General features: G+C 43.5%; 1 protein-coding gene and 1 pseudogene across 1 annotated transcript in view; one reads left to right on the forward strand and one right to left on the reverse strand.

Annotated features, from left to right (window-relative positions):
• LOC138419221 (zinc finger protein 665-like) overlaps window positions 1–26,425 on the reverse strand; it is a 117,523-nt gene that overhangs the window by 16,030 nt on the left and 75,068 nt on the right. The window lies entirely within an intron of this gene.
• Window positions 3,045–3,365, forward strand: LOC138419225 (glutaredoxin-1 pseudogene; annotated as a pseudogene).

The following is a 26,425-nucleotide window of genomic DNA, read 5'->3' on the forward strand; positions in this document are numbered from 1 at the left end:
AGGTTCCATTCCTGAATGGGAAACTAAATCCCACTTGCCACAGCTAAGAGTCATTGCAGCCAAATACATAATAAATAAGTATTTATTTTTAAAAAATACATAAATAACAAGTAGAATAACCTAAATTTATAGACTTGAGTTTTAAGTGTTAGACTTAGAACATAGGAGAAAAATCCTCAAATTAAGAATGTCGATTTTCAGATCCTGTGAGCAGCACTCAGACAGTAAAATTTCTTCCTTCTCATATACCATCTACCCTGTCTCCTTCATTAGCAACAAGATCCTTTCTGTATCTCCAGACATTTATACCATATTTCTATGGCAGCCTGTGCTGACGGAAAAAAACGAAAAGATAGGACACTTGTGAGGCTTACAAGCAGAGGGGGAGAGGGTGCTGCCCAGAGTAATTAGTGGTCTACAGTTTTATAATAAAAGGAGAAGTGGGGAGGGGGAGAGCGTCCTTATCTCTCTCTTCTGCTTCCTCTTGAGTTGTTCAGCAGCTCAAGTTGTGTCCAACTCTTTGCAACCCCATGGACTGCAGCACACCAGGCTCCCCTGTCCTTCACCATCTCCCGGAGCTTGCTCAAACTCATGTCCATTGAGTCAGTGACGCCATCCAACCATCTCATCCTCTGCCCACTCCTCCTCCTGCCTTCAATCTTTCCCAGCATCAGGGTCTTTTCTAATGAGTCACTTCTTTGCATCAGGTGGCCAAAATATTGAAGCTTCAGCTTCAGTCCTTCCAATGAATATTCCAGGTTGATCTGCTTTAGGATTAACTGGTTTGATCTCCTTGCCATCCTAGGGACTCTCAAGAGTCTTCTCCAACACCATCACTGAAAAGCATCAATTCTTCAACACCCAGCCTTCTTTTATGGCCCAACTCTCACATCTATACATGACTACTGGAAAAACCATAGCTTTGACTGGATGGACCTTTGTGGGCAAAGTAATGTCTCTGCTTTTTAATATGCTGTCTAGGTTGGTCATACTTTTTCTTCCAAGGAGCAAGTGTCTTTTAATTTCATGGCTGCAGTCACCTTCTGCAGTGATTTTGGAGCCAAGAAAATAAAGTCTCTCACTGTTCCCATTGTTTCCCCATCTATTTGCCATGAAGTGATGGGACTGGATGCTATGATCTTAGTTTTTTGAATGTTGTATTTTAAGCCAGCTTTTTCACTCTCCTCTTTCACTTCAATTCCTCTTCACTTTCTGCCATAAGGGTGCTGTCATCTGCATATCTGAGGTTATTGATATTTCTCCCAGCAATCTTGATTCCAGCTGGTGCTTCATCCAGCCTGGCATTTTGCATGATGTGCTCCGAAGCTAAGTTAAATAAGCAGAGTGACAATATACAGCCTTGACATACTTCTTTGTACTCCATTCCCAATTTGGAACCAGTCCATTGTTCCATGTTTGGTTCTAACTGTTGCTTCTTGACCTGCATGCAGGTTTCTCAGGAAGCAGGTAAGGTGGTCTGGTATTCCCATCTCTTTAAGAATTTTCCAAAATTTGTTGTGATCCACACAGTGAAAGGCTGTAGCATAGTGAGTGACACAGAAGTAGATGTTTTTCTGACATTCTCTTGTTCTGTGAATTTTAGAAATGTGATCTCTGGTTCCTCTGCCTTTTCTAAATCCAGCTTGAATGTCTGGAAGTTCCTGGTTCATGTACTGTTGAAGCCTAGCCTGGAGAATTTTGAGCATTACTCTGCTGGCATCAACACTATGAAAAGGCAAAAAGATACGACACCGAATGATGAACTCCCCAGGATGGTAGGTGCCCAGTGTGCTGCTGGAGGAAAGCAGAGAAATAGCTCCACAATGTGTGAAGAGGCTGGGCCAAAGCAGAAACAACGCCCAGTTAGGGATGTCTCTGGAGGTGAAAGTAAAGTCTGAAGCTGTAAAGAACAGGATTGTGTGGGAACCTGGAATGTTATGTCCACGAATCAAGGTAAATTGGAAGTGGTCAAACAGGAGATGGCAAGGGTGAACATCAACTTTCTAGGAATCAGTGACCTAAGATGGACCAGCATGGATGAATTTAATTCCGATGACCATTATATTTACTACTGTGGGCAAGAATCCCTTAGAAGAAATGGAATAGCCATCATAGTCAACAAAAGAGTCCAAAATGCAGTACCTGGATGCAATCTCAAAATCTACAGAATGATCTCTGTTCATTTCCAAGGCAAACCATTCAATATCACAGTAATCCAAGTCTATGCCTCAGCCACTAATGCCAAAGAAACTGAAGTTGAACAGTTCTATGAAGACTTACAGATTTCATAGAACTAATACCAAAAAAATAGATGTCCTTTTCATCATAGGGGACTGGATGCAAAAGTAGGAAATCAAGAGATACCTGGAGTAATAGGCAAGTTTGGCCTTGGAGTACAGAATGAAGCAGGGCAAAGCTAACGATTTTGTTAAGAGAATGCACTGGTCATAGCAAACGCCTGTCAACTACGAAGTGGCATTGACCAAGAGCACTGCCAGTGACTGAACAACAAAGGCGTTTGCCGTCTGCCTCTATGGAGAGTGAACCCCATGCTCCTATAGCTGTTGTCCTTCAACAGCTGTGGAGTGAGGCACTCCATGATGCAGGGAATCTGGTGGGATGGGTCTTTAGACAATTGGATTTTTTTTTTTAATGTTTTTAGGAACAGATTTTATGGTCTCTATCATTGCATCTCCTCCTATCTAGAGAAGCACTAAATCCCTTTATGGTGACATCATATCCTCATGACTTACAAAAATCCTTTTGTAAAATAAGTGCTTCGTGGTATTGAACTTCCCATTCACCAAAACCTTGTATATTGCCCTTCCCCACTGCCGTTTGAAGCAGTCTCTCAGAGCTGTCTGAGATGCTGCCCCCTGGGTACAGTCCTCATTTTGCCCTCATTTTGTTTGGTGCCATCCTAAAATGTTCTAAGAAAGCAAAGGTTTTAGAAATTATCACTGGTATTTATGCTCACCAATCTATAAAATGCTAATATAAAAGTCAGTTCTTGGCAGTTAAGGTGTCCTCCCAGGAGAGGCAGCATGGCTCCAGCATTCGTGAACAGCAACATCCAGTCTGGGAAGGTGGTCGTGTTCATCAACCCAACCTGCCCCTACTGCAGAAGGACTCAGAAGCTCCTCAGATAACTGCCCTTCAAACAAGGGCTTCTGGAATTTGTTAATATCACAGCCAATGGCGACACCAATGAGATACAAGATTACTTGCAACAGCTCACAGGAGCCAGAACGGTATCTCGGGTCTTCATTGGTAAACAGTGCATAGGTGGATACACTGATCTAGTAAATATTCACGAGAGAGGGGAACTGTTGACATCGATAAAGCAAATCAGAGCTCTGCAATAATTACAGAGCAGATCCAGGCTGATATCCCCCTTGAAGACTGGATGGCATTGCCGATAATGATAGCAGTTCCTGGAGGATGGACCTGGGGCAACTTTACCCAGTCACAGCAACTGTTTACTTAAAATTTGTAAATATGTTCACCTCAATAAAAAGGGACACGTACTTTGGGAGGCCAAAAACAACTTCTTTTGACTATTAAAAATGGACCAACTTGCCAAAAAAAAAAAAAAACCAAAAACAAAACAGTCAATTCTTGGTTGCTGAAGGAAAGTAGGAAGTGTGTTTTCAGTAAAGAAGGTATGAGGAATGGAATTGCATTTTGTGAAGGGAAAAGGAAGTAAGCCTGACTTACAGGTGGCTTTTTGGGATGGAAGAACAAAGTAATGGGTACAGAAAGTGATAAGGTTTGTGAAAAGTGAACCATGAGAAGTGAGTTTTGTACATGGTTTAAAATAAGTGTAAAATAAATTTAATTGTTTGCCTTTTAAATAAAGTAAAATTTATTTAGCTTTGAATTTTGCTTTTCTGTCTGTTGCAAAACTTGAATTTAGCTTTTCTGTCTGTTAAGATGACACCTTTTCTTCAGATGGTGAACTGCCTTTGATAACAGATCTAAATTTCTTTATCTCTTAAATGATCTGTTCTGAAATATTTTACTGTTACTTTAGCTATATGAAAAGCTATTGTTTCACAATGACCTATAATCCTATCTGACTGAGAGTGCTAAACCTTTTTGATATTTGTTGACAAAACTTCCTAAGTCATTGTAATGAAGAACTTGATTTCTAGCTAACTTTGGGATGCTTCAGAGGGCCCTGAAACACCCCCAAAGAGAGATGTTACACCAGTCAGCTCATGTTCTGTACAGAATGACATGGGAAGTATTGTCAAGTGAGGAATAAGCCTCGGGTTATAGTGTATGGAAAATGTTACTAATATAGATATCGTAGAAACTATACGGTGCTCCTAAAATTCTGATATGTTTGGGTAAAATGTTATCAGGCATAATTCTAATTACTATCACAACATACCGTCATAGCACTAATTAAGTTTCGCAAGAATACTTGCTCTTCAAGAAGATGTACAGAAAGGACTTTCGGATAAATACCACTTTCTGAACTGGGTAAGGATTCTAATGGAAAACCTAATGACTTCACAAAGCTTAACAGAAGGACTGATGAATATGCTTATAACTTTTATGGTTTGTATCTGAAAAATTGCTGGTTAGAATAAGTGTTTTCCAGGTGTAAGGAAAAAATACCTTCCCCTGAAACTAATTATGACAGCAATTTGGGAAAATTATATTTTAAACACAAATGGAAACATTTCTCTTTTCTCTCTATTCGAACGCTTCTGGAATGCAAAAGTAGGAAGTCAAGAAACACTTGGGAGTAACAGGCAAATTTGACCTTGGAGTACAGAATGAAGCAGGGCAAAGACTAACAGAGTTCTGCCAAGAGAAAGCACTGGTCATAGCAAACACCCTCTTCCAACAACACAAGAGAAGACTCTACACGTGGACATCACCAGATGGTTAACACCAAAATCAGATTGATTATATCCTTTGCAGCCAACGATGGAGAAGCTCTATACAGTCAGCAAAAACAAGACCGGGAGCGGACTATGGATCAGATCATGAACTTGTTATTGCCAAATTCAGACTGAAATTGAAGAAAGTAGGGAAAACCACTAGACCATTCAGGTATGGCCTAAATCAAATCCCTTATGACTATACAGTAGAAGTGAGAAATAAATTTAAGGGACTAGGTCTGACAGATAGAGTGCCTGATGAACTATGGGCGGGGGTTCATGACATTGTACAGGAGACAGGAATCAAGACCATCCCCAAGAAAAAGAAATGCAAAAAAGCAAAATGGCTGTCTTAGGAGGCCTTAGAAATAGCTGTGAAAAGAAGAGAAGCAAAAAGCAAAGGAGAAAAGGAAAGATATACCCATTTGAATGCAGAGTTCCAAAGAATAGCAAGGAGAGATAAGAAAGTCTACTTCAGTGATCAGTGCAAAGAAATAGAGGAAAACAATAGAAGGGGAAAGACTAGAGATCTCTTCAAGAAAATTAGAGGTACCAAGGGAACATTTCATGCAAAGATTGGCTCAATAATCACTGGACTTGAAGCAGTTGATCAATTATATAGCTTGATATGTGATCAGTGATTGTAATAATGTTATTCTAGATATAGGAGTAACTTCCCATTCCAGATGTTCAAGCTGGATTTAGAAAAGGCAGAGGAACCAGAGATCAAAATGCCAACATCTGCTAGATCATCAAAAAAGCAAGCGTTCCAGAAAGACATCTACTTCTGCTTTATTGACTATGCCAAAGCCTTTGATTGTGTGGATCACAACAGACTGAGGAAAATTCTTTAAAAATGGGAATACCAGATCACCTGACCTGCCTCCTGAGAAATCTGTATGCAGGTCAAAAAGCAACAGTTAGAACTGGACATGGAACAACAGACTGGTTCCAAATTGGGAAAGGAGTACGTCAAGGCTGTGTATTGTCACCCTGCTTATTTAACTGATATGCAGAGTACATCATGCAAAATGCAGGGCTGGAGGAAGCACAAGCTGGACTCAAGATTGCTGGGCAAAATATCAATAATCTCATATATGCAGATGACACCACTCTTATGGCAGAAAGTGAAGAAGAACTGAAGAGACTCTTGATCAAAGTGAAAGAGGAGAGTGTAACGGCTGGCTTAAAGCTCAACATTCAGAAAACGAAGATCATGGCATCTGGGCCCATCACTTCATGGCAAATAGTTGGGGAAACAACGGAAACAGTGAGAGACTTTTGTTTTGAGGGTAGAGGGCTCCAAAATCACTGCAGATGGTGACAGCAGCCATGAAGTTAAAAGACACCTGCTCCTTGGAAGAAAAGCTGTGACCAACCTATACAGCATATTAGAAAGCCGAGACGTTACTTTATTAAAAAAGGTCCATGTAGTCAAAGCTATGGTTTTTCCAGTAGTCATGTATGGATGTGAGAGTTGGACTATAAAGAAAGCTGAGTGCTGAAGAATTGATGCTTTTGAACTGTCATGTTGGACAAGACTCTTGAGAGTCCCTTGAGCTGCAAGGAGATCAAATCAGTCAATACTAAAAGAAATCAGTCCTGAATATTTATTGGAAGGACTGATGCTAAAGCTGAAATTCTGATATTTTTGCCACCTGATGTGAAGAACTGACTCATTGGAAAAGGCCCTGATGCTGGGAAAGAATGAAGGCGGGAGGGGAAGGGGACGACAGAGGATGAGATGGCTCGATCGCATCACTGACACGATAGACATGAGTTTGAGGAAGCTCTGGGAGTTGAGGATGGACAGGGAGGCCTAGCGTCCTGCAGTCCATGGGGTCACAAAGTCAGACAGGACTGAGTGACTGAATTGAACTGAAATATGGGAAGATGCAACAAGAAGAATACTTTCCTGGACCATAAATAGAAGACACGTCTGCAGAGATCTTTGACTGTGGAGACTTAGTCCAGTAATAGCACATTGAGTGACCTGTCAGCAAAGCCTTCTTCAGAACTGGGAACAAGCCTTCCCAGCACCGTGAGAGAAAATGTTCATGAAATGCCCCCCAAAACATGATCGGATGTATGGCCACAAGAGGGCCGTGTCAACTGCAAATTGGCACTTAACAAGGGTATTGCCAACGAGTGAACGGCAAAGTCATTTACCCTCTGCCTCCACGGAGATGGAACCCCATTCTGCTAAAGCTGTTGACTTTCAACAGCCCTGGAGGGACTTTAGAGTGGAGCGAGGCACTCTGCTCCAGGAACTCTGGTAGGACTGGTGTGTAGATAGTTGGATGTTTTTAGGAACAGACTTTATGGTCTCAATCCTTGCATCTCCTCCTATCTAAAGACGCACTAAATCCCTTCATGGTGACATCAGATCCTCATGACTAACAAAAAACCTTTTGTGAAATGAGTGCTTCATGGTATTGAACTTCCACTTCACCAACACCTTATATATTGAACTTCCCCCACTGCTGCTTTGGAGCAGTCTCTCAGAGTGGTCAGACTATTCTACTGATAAGATCGTTTAGCAAATATGACCCTACTTTGGGGGGCATTTCATGACCATTTGGTCCCGCATTGCTGGGAAGGCTCATTCCCAGTTCTGAAGAAGGTTTTTGCTGATACGTCGCTCAATGTGCTATTACTGGACTGGGTCTTAATAGTCAAAGATCTCTGGACACCTGTCAGAGCTATCTGAGATGCTGCCTCCCTGGCTGCAGTCCTCATCTTCCCCAAATAAAACTTAACTTGCAACTCTCAAGTTGTACATCTTTTTTAGTTGACACACCCTCTTCCGACAGCACAAGACGACTCTACACAAGGACATCACCAGATGCTCAATACTGAAATCAGATTGATTATGTTCCTTGCAGCTGAACATGGGGAAGCTCTATACAGTCAGCAAAAACAAGACCAGGAGCTGACTGTAACTCAGATCATGAACTCCTTACTGCCAAATTCAGACTGAAATTGAAGAAAGTAGGGAAAACCACTAGACATCATTCAGGTATGACCTAAATCAAATCTCTTATGGTTACACAGTGGAAGTGACAAATAGATTCAAGGGATTAGATCTGATAGTCAGAATGCCTGAAGAACTATGGACAGAGGTTCATGACATTGTACAGGAGGCAGTGATCAAGACCATCACAAGGAAAAAGAAATGTAAAAAGGCAAAATGGTTGTCTGAGGAGGCCTTACAAATAGCTGAGAAAAGAACAGACGTGAAAGGCAAAAGAGAAAAGGAAAGATAAAGCCATTTGAGTGAAATGTTCCAAAGAATGGCCAGGAGAAATAAGAAAGCCTTCTTAAGTGAACAATGCAAAGAAAGAGAGGAAAGCAATAGAATGGGAAAGACTAGACATCTCTTCAAGAAAATTAGAGGGACAGAGGACAGAAATGGCATGGACCTAACAGAAGCAGAAAAGATTAAGAAAAGGTGGCAAGAATACACAGAAGAACTATACAAAAAGGATCTTAATGAGCCAGGTAACCATAGTGGTGTGATCACTCACCTAGAGGCAGACATCTTGGAATGTGAAGTAAAGTGGGCTTTAGGAAGCATTACTGTGAACAAAGCCAGTGGCGGTGATGGAATTCCAGCTGAGCTATTTCAAATCCTCAAAGATGATGCTGTGAAAGTGCTGCACTCAAGTAAATTTGGAAAACCCAGCAGTGGCCACAAGACTGGAAAATGTGAATTTTCATTCCAATCCCAAAGAAAGGCAATGCTTAAAAATGTTCAAACTACCACACAATTGCACTCATCTCACCCGCTAGCAAAGTTAAGTTCAAACTTCTTGATTAGAAGTCAGCTTCCATTGTCAGCTCCTCCTCCTCAACGGGCAGGGGAATTTTCTTGTCCTTACATGGTCAAGCTTGGACTCTCATGGCTCAATGGAAATGCACAAAAATTTGGTAAATCATCTCAGGTTTCAGCATAATGTCACCTTTTCCTTATATTTTTTTTAGTGCACACAAAGAAGCATGTCCTAGGGGGTCATTAACTTAGCCCACTGGGCAGGAGGTGGGGCTCATGCCACTGCTGTTTTATTGTTTGGGGGCAGGTCCTGTGCCTTTGTCACATGGTTTTGTTGCTGAGCAAACCTGCTTTCTTGAGTGATCCTTTAACTTACAGAGTCTCCCATACTTTTCTCTTTACTTACAATCCCTTAGTGGGATTAACGATTTAATCACCTTCTCTGTCTCTTTTCTCTATCCTTACCAACTTGATTTACTTTAGTCTACTTGCCAGTCCTGGGCGACCCAGGTTCCTGTGTTGGGTCCCTATCTGGGGAGGTCTGACAGCAGTCTTTATTTTTTAGCATGAATCATGCAAGTTTGAGGGGCTTGCTGGATAGTCTTCCACAGCTTAGGCTCCATTAGGAACTTGTGAATCCGTTGTGGCATCTCTCCTGGTGTGGGTGCTGTTACCGTGTGGTGTGGCACGATGTGCAAGAGGGCCTCAGGAGTCAGGACAGTTCCACATGCACACATCTCCCCCGTGTGTGGTGTGGTCCAGAGTGAATCCCCACTCCTTTTCTGGATACACCACCTGGTATTTTGACAAGTTGATCTGTAGTGACCCTCTCATGGCTTGAGAATCGCCTGCCTTTGCTGCCTGCCTTTGCAGCTTGGTCAGCTAACTGGTTGCTTTGGATTATATGACTTTCACCCTTCTAGTGGCCTGGACAGTGCACTCCAGCCACCAGTAAGGGCTTGTGGAAGGCTTCTCATCGTGACAGGATCTCAAAGCATGTTTTCTGTCTTTACTGTCTGAAGCGAGGAGCCTCCTTCTCTGCAGATGGTCCTGTGAGCAGGCACTGCAGAGAAAGCAGAGCACGAGCCTCTGTACGTATCACTCACATGCCTTCAGGGAGCAGTAGGGCTCTTGTCAGAGCAGTGACTTCTGCCTCCTGAGCTGAGCTCCCTAGGGGCAGGGCTTTTGCTTCTACCACCTTTTCAAGGGTTAGCACCACAGGACTTCCCTGGCGGTCCAGTGGTTAAGACTCTGCACTTCCACTGCAGGGAATGTGGATTTGATCCCTGGTTGGGGAACTAAGATCTTGTAGGCTGTGTGGCAAAAAAAAAAAGTGGGGGGGGGGTGGTTCACTACATACTGAATACGTCCCCTGCCTTGGTCCATGAAGCTGCTTCCATCCATGAACAGGTCCACCTCTGGCTCAGCCAAGGGTTGTATGTTGAGCCCAGTCTGCTCGAGGCAGTCATGCTCAGGGGGTTGTTCAGCAACCATCGGGAGCAGGGACGCTGGATTCAGGGCCAGAGCGGTGAAGTTTTAGAGTGGAATTGCCTGAGAGAATGGCTTAGTACTTTCCCATTCTCCCAGAAGTCAGCCAATAGCCCCCTTTTTGTTCCAGTGAAGAAAGGACATGAAATGAAGTGAAAGTCGCTCAGTCGTGTCCGACTCTTTGAAACTGCATAGACGATACAGTCCATGGAATTCTCCAGGCCAGAATACTAGAGTGGCTAGCCTTTCCCTTATCCAGGGGACCTTTCCGACCCAGGAATTGAACTGGGGTCTCTTGCACTGCAGGCAAATTCTGTACCAACTGAGCTACCAGGGAAGCCAGAAGAAAGGACATGGTGAGAGATGTACAGAGTGGTGGGTTGCCCCAGGGTGAACTGCTCGGTTTCCTGAAGTCTGGCACAAGGACTTGCCACAGCTCAAAGGCTAGGGGGCCACCCTGAACACTCTGTTTTAGTTGAGAAGTAAGTAGTGGGCCGAGGGATGTTCCCTGGAGCTTGAATTAATACGTGAGACTCATGCCTTGTCTCTCATGGACCTACAGTGTGAAAGGTTTAAGTCTGCTAGTTCCAAAGCTGGAGCTGAGACTAACCTCATTTTTATCATTTCCCAGGCTGTTTGGTGGTCTTTTGTCGAAGTAAGAGCTCAAGATATGTTCTTTTAAAGGCTGAATTTGAGATTCTAATTCGACAGAATCCTGCCTTCCCAGAAGCCCCTCAGCTCTGTTTCTTGGGTGTTCCCAAGCCAGCAGTTGCCTATTTTCTGTCAGGCAGAGGATGAAACCCAGGTACGTGACTTGTTACTTACATACTTGAGCCTTCTTCTGGGAGCTGTTCCATCCACAATCGACCGAGTTCAGGGTTCTTATGGCATTTTTTAGACACTTTGCTTGTTGTGAGCAAGTCACCCACACACATTGGAGTAAAAGCCCCAGCCAACATTTCCCCAAACAAGGTAGGGGAAATCTTCAGTCCCTGAGGCAACGCTGTCCAGCAGTACTGCTGGACTCCCTGTGTTTCTGGGTCCTGCAACCAGAAAGCAGACAGCTGCAGTGGTCCTTCTGCAGTAGGAATGCAGGGAAAATTATGCTTCAAGTCCAGAACTGAGCACCAGCAGTATTGTCCCACAGTAGCTGTGAGCACAACATATATGGATTACTTACTACAGGCTGCCAATCTTGGGCTGTCTCACAAATGGCCCTCACGTCTTGGACAATGATTCATACACTGCTGAGTTCGCCTCTTTGGGAGGATAGGAGTTTGATATAGGAATCTACAAGGTTTAATTAGTCCCAGTTAAGCCAACTTTTCAAGAATTGTCTGAATTATCTTTGGGGTCTCTTGCCTCAGAAGGTATTGTTTTAAAGTAGGTGTCCCAGTGTCCTCTTTTTTTTTTTTTTTTTTTTTTGGCTATCCCGCACAGTTTGCAGGATCCTAAGTTCTCTCACCAGGAATTGAACCCGGGCCACTTGTGCCAACTTGTAACCACTGACCCACCAGGGAATCCCTCCAGTGTCCCAAATAACAGGATTTGTATTGGCCATGTGTTTGTCGGCCTTCCCTGGGGTGCTGTCAGTCCACACTTCCTGCCTTACCTTTCTGTATACTTGGGGAGGGGGAATCAGTCTCCTTCTCCAGAGTGTCCACAAATGTCATCTGCCTGCTTACCGGGTGCCCTGACAGGATGCAGAGGTCAAGCTGTTCTGGTGAAAAAAATCATTTGTGCATTTAATTTACAGAAGAGGGATTGGACATGTTGGCATATATAAGAAACTGTGTTTCAGGTTGAGGTCCCCTAATCGGCATTGCAGAGGTTGTAAGAAAGAACAGCTTTGCACTTCTCCAGAAACTCCTGTGACCGGGATGGACTGGGTCGTTCTCTGCGCCATCTTGCTGTCTACCAGAGTGTGCCGCACTGTAGCTATCAGAAGGTCAGTCAGCTTGTCCCCACTGTCACAGGTACCCGGGGCTCCCGGGGCATCATCAGAGTGTTCATCTCTTTCTACTGCAGTGACAGGCTCCTGTCTGTTACTGCTTTCCTTCTTACTCCTTAGCCAAGGACAGTCTGTTTTCCAGTGCCCTCCTTACACTAAGCGCTTTGTTCCCTCCCCCACGGTGGCTCACCTCTCCTCAGGTTACTCATGCTCTGGGAATCCACTGCTGCCACCAGGTAATGTGGCTTTCAGTCTTGCATCTTCTTGCTTCTTTTGTTGTTCCCTGTTGTTGAACACTTTTAAAGCAACATCTGTCAGTTGAGAAGGGGTCATTCCAAGTGGACCATCTAACGTTTATGATTTTCTTATGTCTGGGGAGCTTTGTCCAATAAAGGTTTACCATTCTCATTATTTTCAGAGGCCTCAGGGTTTGCATCAGAGCAGTGCCTATAAGTATCATCAACTCGTTCTAGAAACTCTGATGGATCGTCATTGGGTTTTTGGTATATCTCTTGAATTTATCTAAGCTCTTTTGCCTGGGTACTCCTTTTCAAAGACCTGCTCAGATACACTTACTGTAATGCTCTTAGTTCAGTTCATTCTCTCAGTCATGTCCAACTGTCTGCGACCCCATGGACTGCAGCATGCCAGGCTTCCCAGTCCATCACCAACTCCCGGAGCTTATTCAAACTCATGTCCATTGAGTCAGAGATGCCATCCAACCATCTCATCCTCTGTTGTCCCCTTCTCCTCCTGCCTTCAATCTTTCCCAGCATCAGGGTCTTTTCCAATGAGTCACTTCTTTGCATCAGGTGGCCAAAGTATTGGAGTTTCAGCTTCAGCATCAGTCCTTCCAATGAACACCCAGGACTGATTTTCTTTAGGATGGACTGGTTGGATCTCCTTGCAGTCCAAGGGACTCTCAAGAGTCATCTCCAACATCACAGTTCAAAAGCATCAAATCTTCAGCACTCAGCTTTCTCTATAGTCCAATTCTCATATCCATACATGACTACTGGAGCAACTATAGCCTTGACTAGATGGACCTTAGTCGGCAAAGTAATGTCTCTGCTTTTTAATATGTTGTCTAGGTTGGTCATAGCTTTTCTTCCAAGGAGCAAGTGTCTTTTAATTTCATGGCTGCCATCACCATCTTCAGTAATTTTGGAGTCCCAAAAATAGTGTCTCACTGTTTCCATTGTTTCCCCAGCTATTTACCATGAAGTGATGAGACAGAATGCCACGATCTTAGTTTTCTAAATGTTGAGTTTTAAGCCAGCCTTTTCACTCTCATCTTCCACTTTCATCAAGAGGCTCTTTGGTTCTTTACTTTCTGCCATAAGGGTGGTGTCATTTGCATATCTGAGGTTACTGATATTTCTCCTGGCAATCTTGATTCCAGCTTGTGTTCCAGCCCGGCATTTTGAATGATGTACCCTGCATATAATTTAGATAAGCAGGGTGACAATATACAGCCTTGACACAGTCCTTTTCCTATTTGGAACCAGACTGTTGTTCCATGTCCAGTTCTAACTGTTGCTTCCTGACCTACATACAGATTTCTCAGGAGGCATGTCAGGTGGTCTGGTATTCCCATCTCTTGAAGAATTTTTCATAGTTTGTTGTGATCCACACAGTCAAAGAGTATTCAAGGAAGCAGAAGTAGATGGGAGGAATATTCTATTTAAGGGGCAGGGTTTCTGGGGATTGGGCCTCTGCCTGCCTTTTGGCCTTTTATGGTTATCCTGTGAACTATCATTGTGCCTGTCCGTGTGTCGTTTAGGGGATGTGTTAGAGTGAGAGTGTAACGGGCTTAAGGTCAACTGGAAGTAGACTCTTCCACCATCTTGTGCCTAGTTTTTGTCATATCCTTTTTCTTAATGACTGTGTCATCCCGTCACCCCCACTTCTTTTAATGGTTGTGCCCTGCCCCCTTCCTTCCATTTCATTGTGATCCTTTAGAATATTGAGAATGTTGTCCTTTAAGGAGTGAAGTGGCTTGGTGCCAGAGGAAGAAAAATTGATCTTTATGGTTGAACAGGTTCTTCCATCGAGGTCTGGTTAACAGAGGGCTCATGTGAGAGGAGGGAGGGGGCCAAAATGGGCAGAGGAAAAGTTTGCATTTAATTTTCCTGTCTTGCCTTAAACTGTTGAGTTTTTATTTCATCAGTGCTATCTCAGGAGGCAGACATCTTACTGCATCCCACCTACTCTGAATGTGTGGGCAAGAGGGATCAGGAGACAGAGTGACTGAGAGAAATAGAAACGTGAGGAGAACAGAAGAGTGGGTGAGATCAGAGGGCAGTGTGGAGGATGGGTGTTTCACAAAAAGATGATAAGAATGAAAGAATAAACAGTGAAAGTAGCAGATGGTAAAAAACAAAGTGAAAGAAAGTTGGGATCACTTGGGACATGAAGGAGTAAAGACAGAATAGGAGAGGAGCCCCTGATCAATATGAAAAGGGAAGGTTAGTCTCTTAGTCATGTCTGACTTTTTGTGATTCCCATGGACTGTCGTCCACTAGGCTCCTCTGTCCATGGAATTCTCCAGGCGAGAATACTGCAGTGGGTTGCCATTTCCTGCTGCAGGGCTGATCAGCATAGTGAGGGTATAAAAGGGTGGAAGACATGACCTAGGGACAGACTTGATGCTGGGAGAGAAGGGCTGGAGTGGGGACAAAGTGAGCAGAGGAAGAGAGGGTGGAAAGGTAGTTTGGCCACCAGAGTCAGGGCAGATTGGGGATGAAGGGCGTGTCACAGATTCAATGGTGGTAACCTGGAGGACTGAAAGAGAGGGACACAAGGAAAACAAGTCAGAAAGGATGAGGGGGGACAACGTGCAGAGAGGCAGGACAGCAGAGGGGACCAGAGAGAGAAACCAAATGAAAGAGAAACACGTGGAAGTGAGGGGGTGGAGATCTGGACCCAGATGAGTGCTGAGTTGTTTGCTTATGCATGATTAAGTTATGATGTATTTGATTTGTGGCTTTGGACTCCAAAAAATACCTTTTCAAATTATTCTGATGAGAATTGAAACTGTCCTGTCTGTATGTGTGCATCTTGTAATTATTTGTATCATAATAGAGCTTCCATTTGCCATCCTGTTCAGCCCAGGGGACAGTGACTGGACTCAGACAGCTGTGGGTCACCCCTTCTGTTTCCTGGTGTGGAGTAGAGGACAGGGAGACTGGTGGAGCCAGAAATGACATCTGTCACCATGCGGTGCCTCTCTGAAGGAATGTTAAAGGTGCTTTTATTCCTTCTGGTGATAGTTTTGCTTTTTGCTTTACATTGAATTGTTTTCTATAAAGAATTATTCTGAAATACTTTGCTGGCTTCCTATAATCCACTCATATTCTCATGCTATATTCTAAAAGCTTTTAAAATATTTGGCTATGCTGAGTCTTCATTGTAGCATGTGGGATCTTAGCCACTGGACCACTAGGATAAAAGGACCGTGACACCAGACTATTTTTTAATTAAAAAAAGTTTATAGTGTTTTTTTTTTCATTCATTTCAAGTTTAGATCAGGCCTTATATGCTTTCTCCTCTTTATGTTACATGTTGAAAAAGTTTGTTGGTAACAATGTAATAATTTTACACTTTTGATGAGTACTTGGTAAGAAGTATTACCAAGTATTATCAACAACTTGGACTGTAGTCTGCCAGGCTCCTCCATCCATGGGATTTCCCAGGCAAGAATACTGGAGTGGGTTGCCATGCCCTCCTCCAGGGGATGGACCCAGGCATAGAACCGGGGTCTCCGAATTGCAGACAGACTCTTTACCATCTGAGCCACCAGGAAAGCCCAGTAAAGAAAGTTGATGATCATTTAACAGTCTCTTTTCTTCCCTTTTTTATAATGTAAAACAGTGATCTGTGAGGTACTAAACAGACATTCGCCTAAGTCTGGTCTCTGTAAATGAGAATCTGTCTATTCATGATGAGATAAATAGACATGTCTGTTCAGCATATTTCTAACCTAACTCCATTTCAGTGTTTTCCTGAGGAGTAGCTATGTTTTTGCAACTCAGTATTTTTTTTAAGTATTTTATTTAGATTTTTCTGGCAAAGAGGAATTACATGGTTGTTATCTATGTGACTAGGGATTCCTTGTTTGCTCAGTGGTAAAGATTCCACCTGCCATGCAGGAGGCACAGAAAGACCCTCTAGAGAAGGAAATGGCAACCCACTCCAGTGTTCTTGCCTGAAGAATTCCATGCACAGAGGAGCCTGGCAGGCTATATAGTCCATGGGGTTGCAAAGTTGGACACTGAGCAACTAAACCACCACCAGTATGATTAGATCTTGAAAGAGAGCTTTCCTTTGTGTTTATGGACACAGAAGATGGTCCCAGTGTTTTTAAGTGGGATGCACACTAAGGACAAACTGTCCAGTGACTAGCCCATCATGCGACCTCTCCAGAATTCAGTTATACCTGGTTCTTTCACTCAACTCAAGACAGTTTCAGAAATGTCTCCCTGGTGGGCCTGAGGGAGATTGAGAGACCCCTGAAGTGATTGGTTCAGTTGAGTGTGTGTCTGTGTGTTCACGGTGGGTAGCGCCTACTTCTAATTCAAATTTTGAATGGATCCCAGCAAATTCTCTGGTGGTCCAGTGGTTAGGACTCAGTATTTTCACTGCCTCCAGCAGGGACTTGAGGAACTAAGATGCACAAGTCGTGTGGAATGCCAGTCCTTTCAGAATGAAAATCAAAAAATGGCAGAGTGCAGGCTGGTGGAGTCATATGTCTTTCTCTGCATTAGGATAAACATGAAAAATTATGTGCTCCATGGGCTTCTAGTTGTCTGTCCTCTGGACATGTAGTCACAACCCCACCCTAGGCACGGACCGTTTTCCCATGGTTCACTCTGCTCCGGTCAATTTCACCTTTTCTTTCTCAAAGCTGAGGTTCCTGTTCCTCTCCTTTGTCTCTCAGATCTTCAGATCTGGACTCAAAGATATCTTCCCATCCATCATGTACTTTTCCCATGGTTTTATGGCCTCCCTATCAACAACCTATCAACAACCACATCAGAACTGCCCATCTCCTTTGATTGAGTCTTCCTTCCTTTCTTTTCATCGACGGGCACAAAATTTTTTTTTTCTTCCCTGAATGCCTGCAACATGTCACTCTGGGGATGTGTGTAGAGGTGTGTATCGTGGTTAAGACTGAGTAATCCTTAGGAAAGACCAAGGGATCAGGGCAGGTCTGGATGGTTCCATCTTTGTTCTGCAAAGTTCAAGTGAACAACCAGTGTCCTTGGATTTGCAGCTTGTGTGCATTCCTGTTGTGACACCTGTGCCTGGAGGGAGGAGAGTGTGGAGCTCTAGAGGAACCCAGTGAATGATGTGCATCGCAAGTGATTGTGGGATCAAGCAGTGTGTGGAACTGCTGGACGTCTCAGGTCTGATTGGAAGCCTGAGGCTGAGTTTATGGGTAGTTTCCGGATCAAGGAATTGGTGTGAGGTGCCACAGTGGGTGGTGAAACTCAGATTTGCATGCCTGGGGTTTTAACTGGGTAATTGATAATCATATCTGGCACAGAAAGGAAGGAAGCAGAATTAGGCAGAGAGAATATTATTAAAAACCAGCCTTGAGCTGAGCTCACATGCAGTGTGCTCAGTGAGGAACAGGGACCCTGGCCCTGCCGTATTTATTCTTTTTCATATGGCAGAGTGGGAGTTAAGGAAAACTCCCATTTGCCTGCCATTCCTTAATTTCTCTTTCTGACTTTTAGCGTATAGAAAATGCAACCGATTTCTGTATGTTTAATATCCTGCAACTTTTATCAAGTTCACTGATGTGGACTATAATTTTTGTTTTGGTGATACATATTTATAATGTCCCCAGACAGTGACAGTTTTACTTGAATAAAAATGGTATTGGGCATTTAGATCTTAGAATGCTTTCAGCTTTTCACTCTCAACTGTGATGTTAGCTGTGAATTTTTTGAAAAGGTCTTTTTTTGCAGGTAACATTTACTTGACTGGAGTCTTTTCTTGGGAATGCCACAGGTGTTACTTCATTTCTGCAAAAATCCCACAATCAAAATGTTAATATGGTCTGGTATCACATGGATGAATTTATAATTATTGACTGTCTCCTTGTGCCCATGGGAGATCCACTTGTTCATGGTGCTGATTCCTTTTAACCATTTCTTTTACCAGGGTGTTTGGTGGAGCCCTTGTTGAATAAGTCTTAGAAGCATCCTTCTCTGCTGGGGTCCAGCCCCTGCAGGATCCAGGGGAACCTGAAGGAAAAACGGCGTTGGCGGATGATTTAGAGAGAGATAAGGAAAGAATATTATAGATGAGAAAATGGAGCAGAGAAAGAGGCTGGTATTCCTTGGTTTACATAGAAAGCCAGTAAAACTTCGAGACAAGAAGTTTGCCCTGTTGACGGAGGCCACAGGTGCCTTCCCGGTCTCCCAAGGGAGTGAAGACGCAGAACGTCTTCCCATTTAGGTCTTAGAAACCCGGGCAGATAAGTGAACGCAGGGAGCCTCTATGCTCCAAGAGATCAGCCTGGAAAAAGAAAGAGGGAGAGAGAGGGAGAAAATGATTGACACGAGGAGACCAAGCTACTTCAGTAAGCAAGGCCCATTGTTTTTTTTTTTTTTCCAAAAGGGTCTTTTATACCTTTACTTGTACATAGAGGGAAATGAAAGATGCAAAGTCATACAGAGTCAGCCCAAACATTACATCTGTTTTGTTTTTATCAAAACTGGGATTTTTTTTCTGCAAACCTTTCCCAAAAACAATGTTGTGTACATTATCTTTTGGCCTTGGAGGCCTGTGAACATTTTATAACCCTCTTTTGATAAAGGCTTCTCAACCAGAAAACTTATTTTCCCTTGAAATGTTTTTTCTTATATTTCTAATCTATGTCAGCCTCAAAAAGTATTAAACAAGTTACATTTCTCACGGAGTAAAGGTGCAGTAAGTTACAAGAAAGAACCAAATATCTCAAAAGTCTGATGTGGTTAAATTCAAGGCTGCACTTGTTCTTCTTACATTCCAACTATGTTAACTAATGCACTCCCAGGTGCAACGTGGATAAGAGATATGGGAACTTAGCAACAAGCATTGGCCAAATAATGAAATCCTACATTAACACTACTCTAATAACTTTTAACTCTTTGAAAGGCTCTATGTTTTAAGCTTTCTATGCCTCTCACACTTGGGAGGATGTAAATAATCACGTGTAGCTGTAAGAGTCTGGATATATCTGCCAAGCAAGCTAAAATGCTAACAGAGGGGTTTTGATTGGAAATATTTTTCTCATGTCCAAGAGACCTATTAGCTATAGCCCTAAGTTAATTTTTTCCAGGGAAAGGTGGTCAGGAATAGACCCCTGTTAATGTCAGAGGAGTTGGTGAAAGTCATGAAATAGTAAAACAGACAGATTCTGGTTTGGGGGGTAGATGCTCAAGAAAGCCTAGGGAGCCCGTTGAGTTCTGAAGCCTTGCTTAACTGTTCTCTTCCACATGACCTTGTCATGGGTGGGATCTCCGGTGGTGGCTCCTGGCATTTCTCTTTAATTTTTTGGAATAGCTTGAGAAGATTCAGAGAAATCTGATTTAGAAATCACTCTGTAAGCCAATATGGTATTTTCTTTGTGGTTCATATTTGTCCATTTCATTGGCCTAGAGTCTTTTTTATTCTTATGTATTTTGTGGTGTTGATTGTAATTTCTTTTTTATATATTTTGACCCTCTTTTATTCTTGACTTCATCAATCTTTTTTATTATCTTTTAAAATTTCATTTCTGTTTGTTCTGATCTCTTTGGGTTTTCTTCTTTTTCTAGGTATAAAGATTCTTTGAGATTTTCCTTACTTCCTGAGGTAGGTGGTAGGTATAATTTTCTCACATGTGAATTGTGTTTTCCTTTCATTTTGTCTCAGTTCACTTCAGTTCAGTTCAGTTGCTCAGTCCTGTCCGACTCTTTGCGACCCCATGAATCGCAGCATGCCAGGCCTCCCTGTCCATCACCAACTCCCGGAGTTCACTCAGACTCACGTCCATCGAGTCAGTGATGCCATCCAGCAATGTCATCCTCTGTCATCCCTTTCTTCTCCTGCCCCTAAGCCCTCCCAGCATCAGAGTCTTTTCCTATAGTCAACTCTTCCCATGAGGTGGCCAAAGTACTGGAGTTTCAGCTTCAGAATTATTCCCTCCAAAGAAATCCCAGGGCTGATCTTCACACCAGACTGATTGGATCTCCTTGCAGTCCAAGGGACTTTCAACAGTCTTCTCCAAAACCAGGTTCAAAAGCATCAATTCTTTGGTGCTCAGCCTTCTTCACAGTTCAACTCTTGCATCCATATATGACTGCTGGAAAAACCATAGCCTCGACTAGATGGACCTTAGTCGGCAAAGTAATGTCTCTGCTTTTGAATATGCTATCTAGATTGGTCATAACTTTTCTTTCAAGGAGTAAGCGACTTTTAATTTCATGGCGGCAGTCACCATCTGCAGTGATTTTGGAGCCCGGAAAAATAAAGTCTGACATTGTTTCCATTGCTTCCCCATCTATTTCCCATGAAGTGATGGGACCAGATGCCATGATCTTCATTTTCTGAATGTTGAGCTTTAAGCCAGCTTTTTCACTCTCCTCTTTCACTTTCATCAAGAGGCTCTTTAGTTCCTCTTCACTTTCTGCCATATGGGTGGTGTCATCTGCATATGTGAGGTTATTGATATTTCTCCTGGCAATCTTGATTCCAGCTTGTGCTTCCTCCAGCCCAGCATTTCTCATGATGTGCTCTGCATAGAAGTTAAATAAGCAGGGTGACAATATGCAGCCTTGATGCAGTCCTTTTCCTATTTGGAACCAGTCTGTTGTTCCATGTCCAGTTCTAAAGGCTGCTTCCTGATCTGCATATAGGTTTCTCAAGAGGCAGGTCAAGTGTTCTGGTATTCCCATCTCTTTCAGAATTTTCCACAGTTTATTGTGATCCACACAGTCAAAGGCTTTGACATAATCAATAAAGCAGAAATAGATGTTTTTCTGGAACTCTCTTGCTGTTTCCATGATCCAGAGGATGTTGGCAATTTGATCTCTGGTTCCCCTGCCTTTTCTAAAACCAGCTTGAACATCTGGAAGTTCACGGTTCATGTATTGCTGAAGCCTGGCTTGGAGAATTTTGAGCATTTCATTACTAGTGTGTGAGATGAGTGCAGTTGTGTGGTAGTTTGAGCATTCTTTGGGGTTGGAATGAAAACTGACCTTTTCCAGTCCTGTGGCCACTGCTGAGTTTTCCAAATTTGCTGGCATATTGAGTGCAGCACTTTCACAGCATCATCTTTCAGGATTTGAAACAGCTCAACTGGAATTCCATCACCCCCACTAGCTTTGTTTGTAGCGATGCTTTCCAAGGCCCACTTGACTCACATTCCAGGATGTCTGGCTCTAGATTAGTGGTCACACCATCATGATTATCTGGGTCGTGAAGATCTTTTTTCTACAGTCCTACTGTGTATTCTTGCCACCTCTTCTTAAAATCTTCTGCTCCTTTTAGGTCCAGACCATTTCTGTCCTTTATCGAGCCCATCTTTGCATGAAATGTTCCCTTGGTACCTCTAATTTTCTTGAAGAGATCTCTAGTCTTTCCCATTCTGTTGTTTTCCTCTATTTCTTTGCATTGATCGCTGAAGAAGCCTTTCTTATCTCTTCTTGCTGTTCTTTGGAACTCTGCATTCAGATGCTTATATCCTTTCTTTTTTCTTTGCTTTTTGCCTCTCTTCTTTACACAGCTATTTGTAAGGCCTCCCCAGATAGCCATTTTGCTTTTTTACATTTATTTTCCATGGGGATGGTCTTGATCCCTGTCTCCTGTACAATATCATGAACCTCATCCATAGTTCATCAGGCATTCTATCTATCAGGTATAGACCCATAAATCTATTTCTCACTTCCACTGTATACTCATAAGGGAGTTGAGTTAGGTCATACCTGAATCGTCTAGCAGTTTTCCCTACTTTCTTCAATTTCATTCTGAATTTGGCAATAAGGAGTTCATGATCTGAGCCACAGTCAGCTCCTGGTCTTGCTTTTGTTGAGTGTATAGAGCTTCTCCATCTTTTGCTGCAAAGAATATAATCAATCTGATTTCAGTGTTGACCATCTGGTGATGTCCATATGTAGAGTCTTCTCTTGTGTTGTTGGAAGAGGGTGTTTGCTATGACCAGTGCATTTTCTTGGCAAAACTCGATTAGTCTTTGCCCTGCTTCATTCCACATTCCAAGGCCAAATTTGCCTGTTCCTCCAGGTGTTTCTTGACTAACTACTTTTACATTCCAGTTCCGAATAATAAAAAGGACATCTTTTTTGGGTGTTAGTTCTAAAAGGTCTTGTAGGTCTTCACAGAACCGTTCAACTTCAGCTTCTTCAGCATTACTGGTTGGGGCATAGACTTGGATTACTGTGATATTGAATGATTTGCCTTGGAGATGAACAGAGATCATTCTGTTGTTTTTGAGATTGCATCCAGGTACTGCATTTTGGACTCTTCTGTTGACCATGATGGCTACTCCATTTCTTCTGAGGGATTCCTGCCTGCAGTAGTAGATATAATGGTCATCTGAGTTAAATTCACCCATTCCAGTCCATTTTAGTTAGCTGATTACTAAAATGTCGACGTTCACCCTTGCCATCTCGTTTGACCACTTCCAATTTGCCTTGATTCATGGACCTGACATTCCAGTTCCTATGCAATATTGCTCTTTACAGCATCAGACCTTGCTTCTATCACCAGTCACATCCACAGATGGGTATTGTTTTTGCTTTGGCTTCATCCCTTCATTTTTTCTGGAGTTATTTCTCCACTGATCTCCAGTAGCATATTGGGCACCTACTGACCTGGGGAGTTCCTCTTTCAGTATCCTATCATTTTCCCTTTTCATACTGTTCATGGGGTTCTCAAGGCAAGAATACTGAAGTCGTTTGCCATTCCCTTCTCCAGTGGACCACATTCTGTCAGCTCTCTCCACCATGACCCGCCCTTCTTTGGTTGCCCTGCAGGCATGGCTTGGTTTCATTGAGTTAGACAAGGCTGTGGTCCTAGTGTGATTAGATTGACTAGTTTTCTGTATGGTTTCAGTGTGTCTGCCCTCAGATACCCTCTTACAACACCTACCATCTTACCTGGGTTTCTCTTACCTTGGGCATGAGGTATCTCTTCACGGCTGCTCCAGCAAGGCGCAGCCGCTTCTCCTTACCTTGGCCGAAGGGTATGTCCTTACCGCCGCCCTTCCTGATCTTCAATGTGGGATGGCTCCTCTAGGCCCTCCTGCGACCCTGCAGCCACAGCTCCTCGGGTTGCCCCTCCCAGCCACTGCCCCTGGCCTGGGGCGTGGGGTGGCTCCTCAGGGCCACCATCCCTGGCCTCAGGGGCGAGGTGGCTTCTCCCAGCCACCCTGAACTCGGACGGACGCGGGGTTTCTCCTCCCAGCCGCCACTGACCTTAGACCCCAGGTAGCTCCTCTCAGCCGTGCCCCTGGCCTCGGATGCCGGGTAGCTCCTCTAGGCTGCCACTGACCTCGGACTTGGCGTAGCTCCTCCTGGCCGCCACCCCTGACCTCGGAGTTGGGTAGCTCCTCTCGGCCGTTCCTGCGCTGTCGCAGCCTGGCCCTCTCGGCCGTTGCCCCTGACCTCAGACGTGGGGTAACTCTTCTCCACTGCACTGCCCGCACTTAGTGCGCCAGGTCGCAGCCGCCCGTGCTTAGTGCACTGGGTCGCAGCTCCATTCAGTATCACGGTAATCCAAGTCTATGCCGCAACCAGTAATGCTGAAGAAGCTGAAGTCGAACAGTTCTATGAAGACCTAAAAGACCTTCTAGAACTAACACCCCCAAAAGATATCCTTTTCTTTATAGAGGACTGGAATGCAAAAGTAGGAAGTCAAGAAACACCTGGAATAACAGGCAAATTTGGCCTTGGAGTGCAGAATGAATCAGGGCAAAGGCTAACAGAGCTCAGCCAAGAGTTTCTCTTTTAGTCCTCCATTAATAATGATATGATTTCTAATAGATGATAAATTATTATTACTCTAAGGTGTTTTGTCTCTTACTCATGATTCTCTTCTAAACCTCAGCAACCACAATCTTGTCCATTTATTTCAGTAGTTGGCACCAATTTACACTTGTTCTTGACTAAAAGGAAATGTGTCTTCTCTATCAATCAGAATGAACCACTCTTGCCTAAACAAATACAACTTCACCTTGGATAATCTCTCTTCTAGGATTATATGGTAATCAGTGTACCTACATCTTATTTAAACATTCATTGGCAACACTGACTGATGAAATGAAACTAAAGACATGGTCTGCAGATATTGCGGGTTCATTTCCGGACTACCACAACAAGGCACTTATCACTGGGTCATGGTGGTGCTAGTGGTAAAGAACAGTTTGATCCCTAGGTCAGCAACATACCCTGGAGGAGAGCATGGCAATCCACTCCAGTATTCTTGCCTGTAGAATCCCATGGACAGAGGAGCCTGGGAGCGCTACAGTCCATAGGGTCACAAAGAGTCAGGCATGACTAAAGCACCTTAGCAAACACACATGGTGCATATAAAAGTTACATTTTCACTGTTCTATAAACTATGCAACAGAATTATGTCTTTAAAAAAAAAACAGTCTAAATACAATAATGAAATGTTTATTCTTTGTCTTTTTCTTCTGGGAGGTGGCCCACTGGACAGATATTTATTGGATTGGCCAAATAGTTTTGTTCAGGTTTTTCTGTTAAGTTCTTCCAACAGATCTTTGTAAATACACCGAGGTCATTCTAACTGACCAGCAGCATTCGATTTTTGTGGGCACAGAGCAGGTGGATGGCCCTACGCTCTCACAATTACTATATGCAGAGTCCACCTGCACCTGGTCTGCTGCCTGAGGTGCCACCTAGAGAGCCTCCCCTCAGCTGTTCCCCCAGAAATACAACTGGGACAAGGTGACTCGTCCCATGCTTTGTGCCTGCCTGCACCTTGGCCCTGTCAACTGCAACAAGAATTACTGTAGCCATGGCAACAACCTGGGCCTCAGTGTAGCAACATGGTGAAGAGATCTGTGAGGTGAGACAACGTGGATTCAAGTTCCAATTCAGTCAATTTCTGGGGTGGGGTGCTTTTGTTCCATTCAAGTTCCTTCATATGGGAAACGAGAAACAACATCAGTACTTATTTTGGAGTTCAAGTTCAAAAAGATAGCATGCATAAAGTATTAAAACAGGGATTCTCAAACTGTGATATAAAAGTGATTTTGAGTCGAATTGAACATCAGTTATCAAGGAAAGTATTTTCTGTTGGGAACAAAGAACACATCTCACTTTCTCTGCAAGATCTTTGGGCTCTGAATGTGAACACAACACTGAGAAACAGCAGGATGGCTTGCAAGCATTTGGCACTGGAGACTATTTCCCTGTCACAAAATACAGTTGGAATCCATAGTCATTCTCTTCACTGTGTGCTTGTACAACTCTACTCACTTGACTTTCAAGCACCTGATCACAGCCAACTCCCAAATTTAACATTTCATTTCACCATTTTGCCATTTCAGTTTTTTCATGGAAGTGAACCCCACCCCTAAAGAAACTCAGCTTCTTCACTGCACCTACTTTGTACACGTCATGGCATTTATGAGCATACTCAGGTCACAAAAATTTGAAAAGAACCCACTGATTCATATATACCTTGGTGTAAAGAGGACAGACAACTTCTGGGAGCACCTGTTTATTTACCAGGTGGGATGCTGACTGACCCATGAATCAGTGAATAAGGCCATAGGGATCTTTAATATTTGCTTGTGAAGACCAGTGAGCCCTGATTACAGGAGCCCCACAGGAATGGGGAAAACAGAGACTTCACTCTTAACAGGTGCAGATGAAGCCTCATGCACACTGAGACGAAACTGAGATGAAGAGCAAAACACAATTGTTTGCTAGGATCCTAGATGGTATGACCTGCCTGCTGGTCTTGAAGGATCTCCGGGGGTTGGGGGGTGAGCTGTGGCTCACTGTGGGGACACAGATCCTGAGGGCAGAACTATGAGAGAGCACTCCTCTGGGTGAGGTCTCCATCTTGGCCCAACACTGGCTCCACTCAGAACCTGTAGGCTACAGCAATGGGGCCCCTAAGGCCAAAGGATGAAAGGGCCAGGATGCAGCCCCAACCATCAGCAAACAGGCTGTCCAAAAGCTTCCTGTACACATGCCTTTCAATGTAACTCTACCCACAAAAGGGTCAAGATCCAGTTCTAACCATCACTGTGCAGGCACAAGCCTCCAGACCAGCCTCACCCAGCAGGGTTGT

This window comes from Ovis canadensis, chromosome 14 (assembly GCF_042477335.2).
Source record: "Ovis canadensis isolate MfBH-ARS-UI-01 breed Bighorn chromosome 14, ARS-UI_OviCan_v2, whole genome shotgun sequence".
Lineage (NCBI taxonomy): Eukaryota > Metazoa > Chordata > Mammalia > Artiodactyla > Bovidae > Ovis > Ovis canadensis.